At 42.4% G+C, this 14,564-nt stretch overlaps 1 protein-coding gene across 1 annotated transcript in view; it reads left to right on the top strand.

Annotated features, from left to right (window-relative positions):
• CTTNBP2NL (CTTNBP2 N-terminal like) overlaps positions 1 to 14,564 on the top strand; it is a 214,437-nt gene that overhangs the window by 19,177 nt on the left and 180,696 nt on the right. The window contains exon 2 of the mRNA XM_073320254.1: positions 13,144 to 13,231. The gene's annotated coding sequence lies outside the window, so the exon portion shown is untranslated. The remainder of the gene's footprint in view (positions 1 to 13,143; positions 13,232 to 14,564) is intronic.

Below are 14,564 nucleotides of genomic sequence, written 5' to 3'. Positions count from 1 at the left end.
GGCTCATCGTCACCTTTTTTGTTTTCTTTATGATGTATTAAAAACAGGCATATATGGTTTTTTCACCTTAGAAATTCAGGTCTTTGTGCAAGAAACTATGACAATTGGAGAAGTTATGACATCACAAGCCACAAGAGCTATAAATCCAAGGTACTGAGATTTTGTTTTCTCATTGCTCTTTTCAACACCTCTGATATTCCAAATGCTAATGAACGCTTGGGGGGAAAAGCAACTTTGTCAGATATTCAACTCAGGTGGGAGAGCTCTTGGTATACATCTCCTGAGACTTCTAAGAGGTCCTCCAGCAATAGCAAAATCAGACATGATCTTCTTTATCTATCTAAGGGTAAAACCAAGCAGAAAAAAAACTTTAAATATACTTAGATTGTAAGCTCTTTGGGGCATGAACTTTTTGTTCCCGTGTTTGCACAGTGTCTGGCACAATGGGTTCCTGGTCCATGGCTGGGGCTCCTAGTTGCAACTGCAATACAAACAAGTAAATTGTGTGTCTGTCTGTCTGTCTAATAAATATTCTGCTTTATACAAAGGAAGCAAACGCCCACTTTAGTAAAAAGTTTGCAGATTGCATTTCAGAGATTCTCCCCCCCCCCCTTTTATTAATGATCATAGAATACCAGGGTTGGAAGGGACCTCCGGAGGTCATCTAGTCCAACCCCCTGCTCAAAGCAGGACCAATCCCCAAACTAAATCATCCCAGCCAGGGCTTTGTCAAGCCCATCCTTAAAAACCCCTAAGGAAGGAGATCCTAAGGAAGGAGACACCTCCCTAGGTAACCCATTCCAGTGCCAGTGAAAAAGGTTTTCCTAACATCCAACCTAAATCTCCCCCACAGCAACTTGAGACCATTGCTCCTTGATGTGTGACATTCACTTCTCCATGCATAGTGTCTAAGTAACAGAGTTTTGTGCAGGAAACAGGAAATCAGGTGAGGTGTTCCAGAAGAGAGAGGGAAGTATTACTGCCATTGTACAAGGTACTAGTCAGTCCTGATCTGGAATACTGTACCATTTTGCTCACCCATGTTCAAAACAGATTAATTCAGTGTAGAGCAGGTGACCAGGTAGGCTAACAGGATAATCAGGGGAATGGAAAACCCATTTTTCATAGATTCCAAGCCAGAAGGGACCATTGTGATCATCTAGTCTGATCTCCTGTAGAGCACAGGCAAGAGAACTGCCCCAAAATAATTCCAAGAGCAGAGCTTTTAAAAAGAATCCAATCTTGATTTAAAAATTTCCTGTGATGGAGAATCCAACACAACCCTTAATAAATTGTTCCAATGGTTAATTATCTTCATTGTTTGCTTGCAGTTTTCTTCTTCAAGAGATTTTACAAGTATTAACTTAGAAGTATCAAATAAACACTTCTTTTGTTGTGAGCAGTTCCATGGACTCAGTTAATATTAAGAAGGACAGTCTTTTCCTGAAAACAATAAAGAAGTAGAAGGAGAATTACATGGATCTGTTTTCTCTAAAGAAGTTGATTTTTTAAGCAATGCCAAAAGGCTCACCCATAGTTTGGTAGAATTTTAAAGAGGTCCAAGAAGTCTAGTGCTAAGAAAAAAGAAATGTTAGAAACAGTTGGAGTGTCTGCCGGCTTCGTTCAGCCCAGTTGCATCAAAAAAAGAAGCCCAATCAATAGTAAAAGCTGTTCAGAACTCTCAATAACCTGTGGAGGTGGGAAGGGGGAATCTATAAAAAGAAGCAGAAGGCAGCCAAGAAAGAGTAGAGAAGCGAAAAAAAAAAAAAAAAAGAATTGAGCATTGATCCACAGAGAATATTTCAACAAACACTGAAAGACTCGTAAACATTCAGCGCTCACAGTAGCCAAAGCAGATGGTGAGAGAAAGAGAGGCACTCACACATATGGATGAGGGATGGAGAGAGGGTTACCAAGAATCCAGAAAAAGAACTTGTGCACTAGGGCTAGTTGAAAATTATCCATCAAAACTGGGGTTGGTTGGTTGGTTTGTTTTATGACTTCTTCCCAAAGCAAGTTTTTCCTCAGAAAGTATTTGCTTTCCAGAGCAAATGTTTGGCTTTTCATCAAAAAATCCCGAATCAAAACTTTTCACTCGTTGGCCAAAATCTTGTTTGCAGTCTTAGGACCAAAACTCTAAATTTTCCACAGGGAGAAAAACCTCCAACCCACTTTATTATATTCCATTGCAAAAGAGAGCACCAGACTCTCGTATAAGTGTCATTATGTGGAAACAAAAGCACCCATTTTAGAAAGCCTAATTTGGTATGTTTGATTGGGGATTGGGATAATTCCTGCAGAGCTAATTGGTTGGGGTCTTACAGCAGCTTGTAATGCTATCTTTATCAGCAAGTATATAATTCAGCCAATAGATTCTGTCTGTGCTGTATAGAAGTCCAGACATGGTGTAGTGCCTGGTAAACAACAAGGACAAGAGTGCAACTCAAACTGCATGGAAGTCTGTTTGTTTGGGGCTATGATTGTTTTTTTGCTAAATGCTTCCTGGTTTAGAGGGATTATGAGTCTGTATTTCATGACAGTTACTGAGGGAAATGTATGAAAATAAGATACTTAAATTTCCCAATCCCATTAAGTTCCCCACTGAGGATTCTTTACCAAAACCTGAATTTATTTTTACCAAAACCTGAAAATTTTCTGTGCAAACAGAAGTTTTCTCATGAATGTTTGTTTCCATTTAATCAAAAATGCATTTTTCATGCAAAAAAAAAAAAAGTTTTGACAAAAAATGTTTTTTCTGGCTCCACGCGGGGCACTAGTACCTTCTCCCAAGGATTCAGAGCCTGCTACCCAAAAGGGTCTGATGTCCTCCGTTTGGATGGAGGGCAGGTGGTGTCCAGGCAGAGGATGATATTTGGATTTGTGTGGCAGGAGTAGCGGTTCTCCGCCCTTCCCTTCCCAAATAGCCAGTTCCTCCTTTCCCCACCGACCCAGTGAGCTAGACTGCAGGGTTTCTACGGCAGCTACAGTATGCAATACCCAGGCCTGCTTCCTCCCTCTCTAACACTCATGCCCTTTCCCAGATCCTGCGCCAGTTGCATCCTCCTCTCCCCTGCCAGCTTCAGCCTTACAAAAACCTATTTAAGGCAAGGTACTGCCAACAAAACCCAGCCCTTCTGGAAAGTCATAGCCCAAGCTTTCTGGTAGAAACAACTCAGGATCTGGGGCTGGTAGCTCTTGGGCCTCCAGTTTCTATATCTGTACATGAGGTCCCACTATTCCCTTCTTTCTCCTGAGTGGAAATAGGGAGGCCTTGGCCTCTTTTTTTCTCATTGTGCAGTTTCTGTCATTTCAGTTCCCTTCTGTTCTCCCTCAGGGCTTTTAAACTCAAATCTACTAATGTGGGCTCTCCGAAGGCCTGTCTCTTGTGGACAGCTCCACCCATCCATCTCCTACACCCCAAGAAACAGTGCTGTTCGTTTTTGTTCTTTCCCTCCTCAAAGAGATGGTTCTCCAAAGAGCTGAGCCCTCAGGGCTAGCACCTTTAAATCTTGTCCATTGTTCCATCGGAATGAACGTTCTGTAGCGACGGTGATAGGGAATTTATGAGGGGACTCTGAGAAACGTTCCGGGGAAATTAGCAGTGGGAATGTTAATAAAGCAAGTAAAGGTGGTAGGAAATTGCGGGGGCGGGAGAATCTAAATGCATTAATTAGCTCCACCAATTCAAGGGAAAGAAATGTGATTAAATAATTCACCTCTACGGAGATTTGGGTCTTGTCCTCTGGATTTCACTCATCAGCAGGAACAACAGGCGACTTCGTACACCAGTAACTTGTATGGCTTGACTGGCTTGTGTGAGGAAAATAAAAAAGAGAGAGAAAAAAGAAAAAAAAATCTTCAAGTTTAGGCCGGCAGGCACTGGAACTGGCAGGCCGTGAGCAAGTGAATGCAGTCTGGGGTAGATAATATCTTTCTCCCAATGGGGGAGAAAGCAGAGACTTCTACGGCTGCTGTCAGGGCTGCCTCTTCTGGGACTGGAGGGCATCAGGTCATTCTCGGGTAGCACTAAATACACCCAAATAAACTGAGAAAATAAACTGAGAAAATAGACCTTTTATAATAAAGAAAAGAGGGAAGAAGGCAAAGTAGTTTTTTCTTCTGCCTCTTTAGGGAGCTGAACTGTCCTTGGGCTGACTTATCAATGGTGAGGGGGGAGGGATAGCTCAGTGGTTTGAGCACTGGCCTGCTAAACACAAGGTTGTGAGTTCAATCCTTGAGGGGGCCATTTAGGGATCTGGGGCAAAAATTGGGGATTGGTTCTGCTTTGAGCAGGGGGTTGAACTAGATGACCTCCTGAGGTCCCTTCCAACTCTGATATTCTGTGATTCTGTGTCTGGAAATGGTTGGTACTGATCACACGAAAGGAGATGCTCTTACAAAGTTCCATAGAAAAAGTCTAGATAGGAGTCAAAAGAAGAACATATTTCACTCTGCAGCCCAATTTGAATAAATATTATGAGCTGGAATAAAACAGACTCCGATCCAAAATACCCAATCCGACAAGGATTACATACCCCAAAGTCATTTTGTCCAGTGTTGCTTGTTCAGGCAGGCATTTCAAGAGGCCACTTGCATATGGCTCTGCAAAATGTAATTAACTCCAACTGGAATCTGAGCAGGACACTGTGGCTAATGCCAGCTACTCTTGCAAAATGCACCTCGGGATCTTTAATCCAGCTAAGGCTCTATCAAGTGATTTAAAGCCAATTGGGAACACGGGCATTGGTGGACGGATATAAGTGTCTTAAAACTAGATCAACGGAGAATTATTAAAATGACAAAAAAAATTAAGAAAACAGTTGTAAAGGTAGCCTGCCTATAGTGCCTCTGTTTGAAACAGCAATGGTCCTGATCAGAAGCTGGCCTGACTTGTCAGCCTCACAAAAATCCTCTAATAAAACGGGGGAGGAGAGGTTATCTATTTGCTTTATGGAGACCTTCAGATTTTCATTTTAATGGGACACGGTGCTTGACAGATTGAGCTCTAGCGAGAAGCTTATTGTAAATTCAAGCTGGGGCTTACACAAGCCAGTGAGTCTATTTTCTTCCCTTGTTTGCTGGTTGAGCAGGCTGCCACTCAGAGGGATGACTCAGCATTTTGTCAGGGTTGGCATCCTTCGTGCCGGGCTCTAACCTTTCTGCAGCATTTTACACAGGGCTGCCTTGCCCCCAGACAGTCATTGGCAGCAATGTCAACCAGCTTGGATTGCAAATCGAGAAGTGAGGCTGAAGTAAAAAGCAGAAATATGTACGAGACAACATACACACACAAAGCAGATGAGGGGGCTGTGTGGAAAGGCTTGAGAGAGAAGTAACAGGTATAATCACAGCACAATAGACAAATGATATAGATGGGACAAATGCCTTGTAGGCAGCTACTGTCAAAGCTGACAGCAGTGCCAGAGAACAGGTAAGGCTCAGGTTTCCAAGCACGGTGGCAATTTAGACCTGTATCATTCAGCTCCATTGACCCAAATGACTTGGAGGAGACTGAATAAGCTCAAACCTGGGCTGTGACTGACATTTGGAACGTGACAGCTGGGTGCCGCATGCTTTTCACTGCCTGAGAAACTTAAGCTACGTACTGGATCCTAGACCACAAGTTGGTCTCTTCCTCTGGTTACACGTCTGTGTCCCCACCGAGTCTATAAAAGAAAAGAAGAGTGAAGGCGATTGCTGTGCAATGGAAGAACCATTTTCCCCCATAACTCCATGGGATAAAATTCAGCCTGTGCCGAGGGCTAACACACTGCCTACGCACACTAAGTAAGTCGTTCTAAACCCATCAGGGGCCTGTATTGAACTCCCTAAAAATCTCGCTCCTGTCTCCCTCGAGTGAGCGGGTAAAAATGTAACAGGCTGGATGAAATGTAAAGTAAGCTGCTAACTTCAGGTCCTTTCACCTTCCTGCTAGGTCACGCTGCATTCTCTTGCACTGGGGCTAGAATGGGGCGAAACTTTTTGGGCAAATATCTTCTTTGCCCAAAAGTGCAGTTTGGGGTTGACCTAAACTGTTCATGAATTCAGATCAAATTCGGCAAATAGTTTTGGCTGGGAGAAAAAAAGAAGATGACGACTACAAGAAAAGGAAATTGCTGTCTCTAAAATCTTCAAACCTGCTTGCCTAAAGTTAGGCATCTACATCCATATTTAGGCACCTCAATAAACATGGCCTGATTTTCAGGAATCTCCCATTGAATGTAACAGGGTTTTATTATTATTTTTAGTAGGTTTCATGCAGTTTAATAGGATTTGTTTATATTTTTTTGTTCTTAATTTAAAGTGCTACATGCTGTTAATTAATAGATTTAATAGATTACACAGTAAGGCCCCAGTCCAGGAAAGCATGCAGGCATCTGCTTCATTTTAAGCACATGAGTAATCCCACTGAAGTCGATCAAACTACTCATCTGCTTAAATGCATGTGCACGCTCAAGTGCTTTGCTGCACCGGTGCTGAAATGAGAGTCTCAGTGGAGCCTTTTGGTACAGTTTTCTTTGGACACGGAGGCGATCTGTAGCATTCTGAACATTTTTGGCACAAGGGGTGAAATTTTCAAAAATGCCTGTGAGTTAAGTGCCTAAGTCCCGTTTTTTTCCATCTCTTCAACTTGCTCCCCGATGCCTTTGCTGAGGGATCTGCACTTCCCTTGCTGTGGTCTGGCACCTTCCTAATGCCCATAGCAGATCAGGAATGTATCACTGGACAGGTGAGCAGTGCACTGAACTGTTTTTGGGAGCGGCACATCCGTCGGCCCAGGCCTTCGCAAGTTGAGGAGAGTTCAGTTCATTCTGAGACATTTTTTTAAAAAGCAGAGAGGCTAAGTATCTCCCTCAACTGAGGAAGGCTGGGTTATGGTTAAAGCACTGGATAGGTACTCTGGAGACCTGAGTTTGTTTCCCAACTCTGCCACAAATGCGCTTTACAACCTGGGGCAAGTCACTTAACCCATCTGTAAAATGGGGGGAATTAATAGTTCCTTTGTCTTGTCTACTTAGACTACAAGCTCTTTGGGCAGAGACTTTCACTTTGTGTATCTGCAGCATCTAGCACACTGGGGCACGGAGCTCATTTCGGCCCTGTAGGCACAACTGAATATGAATAACAATAACGATTACATGTGAAATAGCAAGAGTTGACCTCTCTGTCAGGCTTCTGCAGCCCAACTGTTCAATATTTACAGTACATAATTCAGAGTTGAGACCATCTGGCTATGTCTGAGCATTGGAGCACACAATTGTATAACATCAGACACTCTTTGGTTTCAGCCCAGCTTCCCTGCTCATTCTCGTAGAATGTGATCCTCTGTCTTGTTTGTGTGTGCGTGTTGGGATTGCTTCTTCTAAAGTTGTTTTTAGTGGGTGTTAGACGTTTTCCTTTCTGATTGACTATAAGCATATGGCACCAGTCAGTACGTGCACAGAGAAATAACACATCATTTTCTGTAGCTGCCTACTAAAAATCTAAAGGAAATGTTTTTAGTACAATTTTGTGGATAAAGAGAGTGGCTTTCAATTTTCAGTTGTTTGGTTTGAAGCTGGAATTACACTAAGCCATAATATGTGAGATTCCTACCTCTATTCTTCTTGCAGAGACAATATCACTGAATACTGAATACTCTTCAAAAACAGCCATTTACAAATTGCAGCAATATTGCACTTTGCTTTCACTTACAGCGATAAACCTGTTGGAGAAAGATTCATATACACTGATGTATTATTAATATCTTAGGCTTATTTAGTGACCTTCCCCTTGAACTATACCAGTTATTTACAGAGAGTACCCAGTGCTGAAATGCATCCACTTCTGTGAACTCTGTATCCAAGCTGTGCCAGAAGCAAAACACTGCTCCAATTTAATGATAACTTCTCTACTTTCAAGTGCAGATGAAATTTAAAGACAATGGACAAAATGTTGTTCTCGGTTTCAATGATGTCTATACACTCTGATGTCTCTGCAGTTATGTCAGATTTATGCCAACATAACCCAAGGCAGAATTTTCTTCCAGAAATGGAGTTATCCACACTGGAATCTGATCAGAACGCTGCCTATGACACTGACCACTCGCTTTTGCAAAATGTGCCAGGGAAACTTTAATGACACCAGATGATCAAGGAATTGGGTTTTATGCCTCATCCAGCAGAACAGCATTGTCCAGTGCCATGCTGAGGCATCGGTTCAGTTCTGACCATATATAATTGTAGGAAAAAAATAGAACTTTTCAGCATTGTTTCTTTCTGTGGAGCACAAACTCTCCACTCCATTTAGCTTCATCCCAGATGCTTGCTATTCTCCTTGCCAGGCCCTGGTGTGGGATTCTTGGTTTCCTTCACAGCAGGTGGAGATATTGCAAATATCTAAAGCAAGGCAGAGAGATGCACTACTTAGGCATCTTTCAATGCGGTGAATTATAGCAGTGGAAACGCACGTTTCTGTAGGTAAGAGAGCCTGAGCCAATACCCATTCAATCAAAGGGAATAGGTATTGTTTCATATTCTCTGTGTATATATAAAGCCTGCTGCAGTTTCCACGATATGCATCTGAAGAAGTGAGCTGTAGCTCACGAAAGCTTATGCTCTAATAAATTGGTTAGTCTCTAAGGTGCCACAAGTCCTCCTTTTCTTTTTGCGAATACAGACTAACACGGCTGTTACTCTGAAACCTTTCTATTGACTATAATGGAAAGCCTAAGGGCTTATTTCTTCCTGTATGGCCAGGCAGCAGAATACAGAGCACATTTACAAAAGTGCTGAGCACCCAGCAGCTCCCATGGTGACACTTATGACCAAATTTCCAGAAAACCCCAGCAAGTCTCTGAATGGCAGTTCAGCTATTCTGAAAATCCAGCCCTGATTTTTGGGTGCTGAACACTGTGAAAATCTGGTCCATAGTGTTTTAACAGGATTGCTTTGTACATTTGAGTCTATAAGTGTTTATGTTCGATTAATCTCTAACATTTTGTTTCAAGCGTCTTACTTAACCTTTTCAGCATCGGATGACTCTGAGTACACTTTGCTCTCTCTCTTTCCTCTGTTTCACACAATATGTTTTTATAATTTCAAGGGGTTTGATGTGTTTTGAATCCCCATCGCTGCTTATGTTTATAAAGCTGGCCACTGACTGGCCTCCTCCTGGAGTCAATCTGATCACAGAGCTGGAAAAGTTTTGAAATACTTTATCAAAACATCATCATCTTGGCTCCTACAGTAGTACAAGGCTTTCACTGGATCCAGAGCTGAACTCTTTTGAAGTTTTCACCTCCGGGCCTTAATTTTTGAGCTGAAAATTCTCTTTATTGTCGCTTCTTGAGGAGTCATGCAAAGAACTATATTTTAAGCAAGACATTCTGACTGTTTCATTAGGGAAGAGCTGGCTATTATTTTTCTCATGCTCCTTCTATTTCTTCCATAGACTCAATCTCTCCTTCTTGGCAGTGGAAACTATCTGCATTCACCAGGGGCCTGTTTCTCCTGTTCGGCACCAGTGTCAATCAGGAGTGACTCCACTCACGTCAGTGCTGATGTACCACAGGGAGATCAGGTGCAGGCTCAAATACCCCAAGGACCTGATTTTAAACAGGTGCTGGCCAGCTACAACTCCATTTGATCTCCAGAGGGCGTTGCAAATGCTCAACTCCTCGGAAAGCTGGGCCTTAGAGCTTTCACACACTTCTGAAGAGTGAATTCTGCTGTCAAGGGAGTAACTGAAACCCATTCAGCACAGGTAGGAGACCCTGAGGGAATGGATGTCTCATTTAGAGCCCCCCAGGGAAATGGGGAGGCTGAAGGAACCCTTTACCCCCCTCAAACACTCCTTTGGAGCTTTGACTTTGTTAGCACATAGTACAGGAGAGGTGGTATGGAATCTCAGGCTGGATTTTCTAGTTGTTCCCCTTTCTGATGTGCTGGTGCTTGAAATCAGTGCAAAGAGTCATAGGTAAAACAATAAGAAAAGGAGTACTAGTGGCACCTTAAAAGCCTCTCAGACACAGAGCAAACTTACCATCACCTATTCCAGGAAATGTGAACTGGTTTAATAGAAAGCAACACCACGAAACACTTGGATATTACGGTGATGGATACTAATAGAAAACTGTAGGAGAGACAGACAGGATGAGGAAGAGCTAGCTGTCGCAGGGGAGTGACTACACTACATGGATCGATACACTGTTGACTAATATATATGTTGGGCTAGTACGTGTATCTATGGTGTACCCACGCCATGTGTATGCTGGTATGGAGTAAGCACAAATAGCATTAAACACAAAATTCTAGTAGTTGTATAGTTTTACTGAGCCTATACTTTTCACATAACCCATGTGATCTCTTATGCTAAGTATCCCATAATCTCTTGCATTCACTGAAGAAAGTTTTGGGTAAAGCAAATGGGGAAGCTTTCAAGACCAGGACAGATGAGTGCTTTACCATAGCAAGAGGAAGGGAGTTGGTAACAAACCTAGGGGGTACCTCCATGCCCTTTAGTACCTGGAATGCATATGTTCAGAACAAGAAGATAGGGAGTACACCATGGTCCCAGAAAAGCAAGGCAGAAAGCTGACTGGTTCAGTGTAGTTTCAGGTAATGCATATAGTACCTTGTACTTGTAAATAGGGCCAGCTCTACAGGTTTTGCCGCCCCAAGCAGTGAACAAAAGCTGCCGCCAGGGACGGCAAAAGGGAGAAGCTGCCGCCGATTTGCCGCAGCCGGCAGAACAGAGGGTGGGGGTGCGGATGACATTCAAGTATATCCTTCCTGTCCCACGGCAGCAACTTAAATGTAGAGCAATTGGCTTTGTAACTCATTGTCTTGATGCAGCAAAGAATCTACTGCAGCATTACGGCACAGTGACAGAATGCACTTTAATGGTGAAAAAATATGAGTATGATCGCGAATAAGATTTTATGGATTTATGAAAAATACATACACGTATCTTGTTGAACATAGCTTTCCATTTGGAAGCTGATTTTAATTAGATATCCTGATATTATGCTGTTCATAAATGATGCAAGTGGTAAAACCTCTTCTTTTCCTTCCTTGGTATATACGAATGCAAGCTCAATTCTGGAATTTAATACATGGTAATGCTTTGGATTTCAAAAAATAATCAGGCAGCATCAAAAATATAAACAGCTGTCATCTACCCTGCCTCTTAAAGGGTACTGTGCCAGGGTGAGAGAGCCACCGTAAAGCCTTCATGTTGAAAGTCAAGAATGGGGATTTATTTGTTTATGTAAGAATTCATTTCCTCCACTTTCAATGTAAATTTATTTCTCCAGTGTCTATCTGGCCCTCTTTGATATGTGAAACTGATGTGCTATTGTACAGGAAGGAGGAACATATGTGCCCAATATACATCTTTCACCTCTGAGGCACTCAAGTCATTTGCTTGGCTTCAGTGCTTCCCATTATACTATAACTAGCTCAAGGATAGGTCCCTGAGCTGCTCAGGAGGAGTGGGGGGGTTTCTTGTGAAGGTGCTTGTTGCAGAAGAGGCTTTACTCTTTGGGTGTAAGGGGAGAGGGAATTGGAGATTACACAAAGTAAAATAGCTTATGTCAAGAAAGATCTAGAGCTCTTGATGCTGGGATGTAAGTGCAATGTGGGACCTAATTTCATGTCCATTGGTGACACACCAGGCAGGGAACCATATCCCTTTGAGCTGTGGCTGTGAGGCTCCAGTCCTGCAAAGAAAACCTCATGTGTGGAGCCCTGTGCTCAGGGAGAGCCCCACTAAATTCTCTTGCGAGCACAAGAGTACACCCATGTGGTTCTGTTTGCAGGCGTGAGGCCAACCTAACAAGTCAGTGTGACCTCTGCTCTTATTTGTAAATCCAGAGTAAGGCAGTAAAGCCAGAGGAGTTACTCTGGATTTATGCAGTTGAAAATGAAAGAAAATTGAGACCACTGTGTTTCTGTTGGGATCAGATCATGCTTGAATAAATTCACTAATCACTTACTGTATAACTTGGGGGTCAGAAGGGGTGTGCCCAGTCTTCATTTATTCACTCTAATTTAAGGTTTTGCATGCCAGTAATACATTTTAGTGTTTTCAGAAGGTCTCTTTCTATAAGTCTGTAATGTGTAACTGAAATTGTATGTATGTAAAGTAAATAAGGTTTTTAAAATGTTTAAGAAGCTTCATTTAAAATTAAATTAAAATGCAGAGCCCCCGGGACCAGTGGCCAGGACCCAATGAGTGGCACTGGAAATCAGCTCACATGCCGCCTTTGGCACACGTGCTATAGGTTGCCTACCCCTGGTATAACTCATACCTGGCAGAGATGGCTGAAAGTCAGGGACAGTAATTGAGGCATCAAAATTCATATTTTTGGACCATTTTTAAATTTTGATTTTTTTTTTCAAAGCAAAACTTCATCTCTTGTCTTTGCTGAGTTTGGCAAAGCTTCACCACAGGCAGAATTGAACTTTTAACCAGAAAAAAGAGAGGGTTTTTTCTTTTAAATGTGTGGCACTATTGTTAGAACTCTTCCTGCACAAAAACCTGGACTAGTTTTAATGAGCTAAAGAGAGAAAAAATGAGAGAGAATGTCTGACCTGTGAATAAACAGACTTACAGAAGATAGAGATAAAATAACCAGTTAGATCCCATCCAGTCCAGTCCATCTTCCTGCTCGATAGTTCCCGATAGTCAGTCATAGAAGACATATCTAAACCCAACAAATAAGAAAAGCTAAGCCTTATCGACCAAGGGAAAAAGAAACCTTACATGCTACAGTGATGATCCACCATTCATGTGGTCAACAGGAACTCTGCTATATTAGTTGCCATACTGACTTGAGTGGTCATATTGGTGAGCTGTGAAAGAAACGGGAGTTTTCTCTTTGCAAGCCATGACAAGCAGGCTTCACTCAGCTCCTGAATAATTCAGGATGTGCCTTTGATTAATTTCATGTGAAAACGGAAACAAAGTTTACTGCAACTATAGGCCCTTGAAGTGTGGATTGCCAGAGAAAATGTGCAAAGTGCTGTCATGAGAGGATTAATTACTTAGATTAAATATTTTATAAGTTAAATAATGTGTATTTTTGGAGACCAAATGGAATGTCATTTTTCCCCCAAGACAGGGGAAAGTAACTGTATTCGCTTCCCATTAAACCCACAGAGCCCAGTAATAAAGGAGGATGAATTGGGGCTGTAATTTCCATCTGACACTCAAATTTATATTCTGAGCAGCTTTTCATCTTCTCCCTGTAAGTATTGCTTCAAGCTTTAAAGTTTCTACATCAGTTATATGGCTTTGGGGCGGGAAGGGGGGAGAAAAAAGCCCTGTTAATTATGATTGTCTGTTACCCTCTTGCAAGATCTAAAAGGAGATTGCATGATGGAGGGTGTTTTTTATTATTATTATCTGTCCTGTGCAGGATAATGGCAGAGCCTCAGTGTATCATTTTCCTTTTTTCTTTGAGAGAAAAAAGCTGAAGTCAATTTCAGGCACTGGATAGCACAGGAAACTGCATGCTGTTTTTGAAGCAGTGTGCACATCTAGGGCAGTCCCAGCTTGCAAATGCTCCGGAGGAACCACCACGATGGGTCAGAATCCAGTGCCAGGGCGAGATTTTCAAAGCAAGCAAGTGGATGTGGTCACATAGGGAAAACTAATTGGCATTGAAAATCTCAAGACCAGGGTTTGTCTGGCCTCAGTGGTGGGGCCCAGGTTTGATTGGTTTGTCATTACATGAACATCTGTCCACTAACAGCTGGGCTGGAAACACTTGGTCTCATTCATATTGCTAAAGACTCAGCTTATCTCACCTAGGCCACTCAGTTGCCATCCAATGACTTTTGTCACCACAGTCTTGGTCAGATTTGAACTCAGGATGAGGTTGGAGCCAAATCCTGCAAGCTACTCTTCATTGTCATTCCCCTGTTCCCATGCAACATCATAGTGATTTTGGCTGGGTTCAGCACAGGCATGCAGAGAAGCTTCCAGGATTGGAGCCCAAGAAGTGAAAAGCTCCATTGATTTAGAGATCTTTGTATCTCCTCACCACCAGCCATCCAGTCCCCTCAGCAAACCTGCTTTAATTTTGCCGTTGGACTTTCAATGACACTGCATACATTTGGGATATTCTTTCCAAATTAAAATCCCATTCATTGTGCTATGCCTACAGCCTGCAGAATCCCAGACTGGGGCTGGAGCCAGAGCACTGGATGCGGGAGGAGACTGGCACCTTGCTTGGCTTTTTCTGCAAAGAAACTGAGAATTGTAATGAGCAGCTATGTCTAATATCTTTTCCTTCTTGGGGATGGTTGAGTGAAATATGTCATTTGGTTGGAATAATGTAGCAGAAGATTCATTACTCCCTTAGAAGGTTTTTCAAGAATAATTGGACAGTAGATTTTACCTTAGGTTCCTCGATCAAAACTGCTGATCTCAAAGCTACAAAACTGCAGGTCCTTGGAACAAAGGTCAGGCAAACTGATTTGGATGCTTTGTAAACTGGCTTTAATCCAAATTAATCCCGTGACAGATTAAAAACAAGTTTGGATAAATTCCTCCTCCTCCTCCCCCTCCCCCTCCCA

Source organism: Lepidochelys kempii, chromosome 21 (genome assembly GCF_965140265.1).
Source record: "Lepidochelys kempii isolate rLepKem1 chromosome 21, rLepKem1.hap2, whole genome shotgun sequence".
Classification (NCBI taxonomy): Eukaryota; Metazoa; Chordata; order Testudines; family Cheloniidae; genus Lepidochelys; species Lepidochelys kempii.
This window is presented reverse-complemented; position numbering and strand designations above follow the sequence as displayed.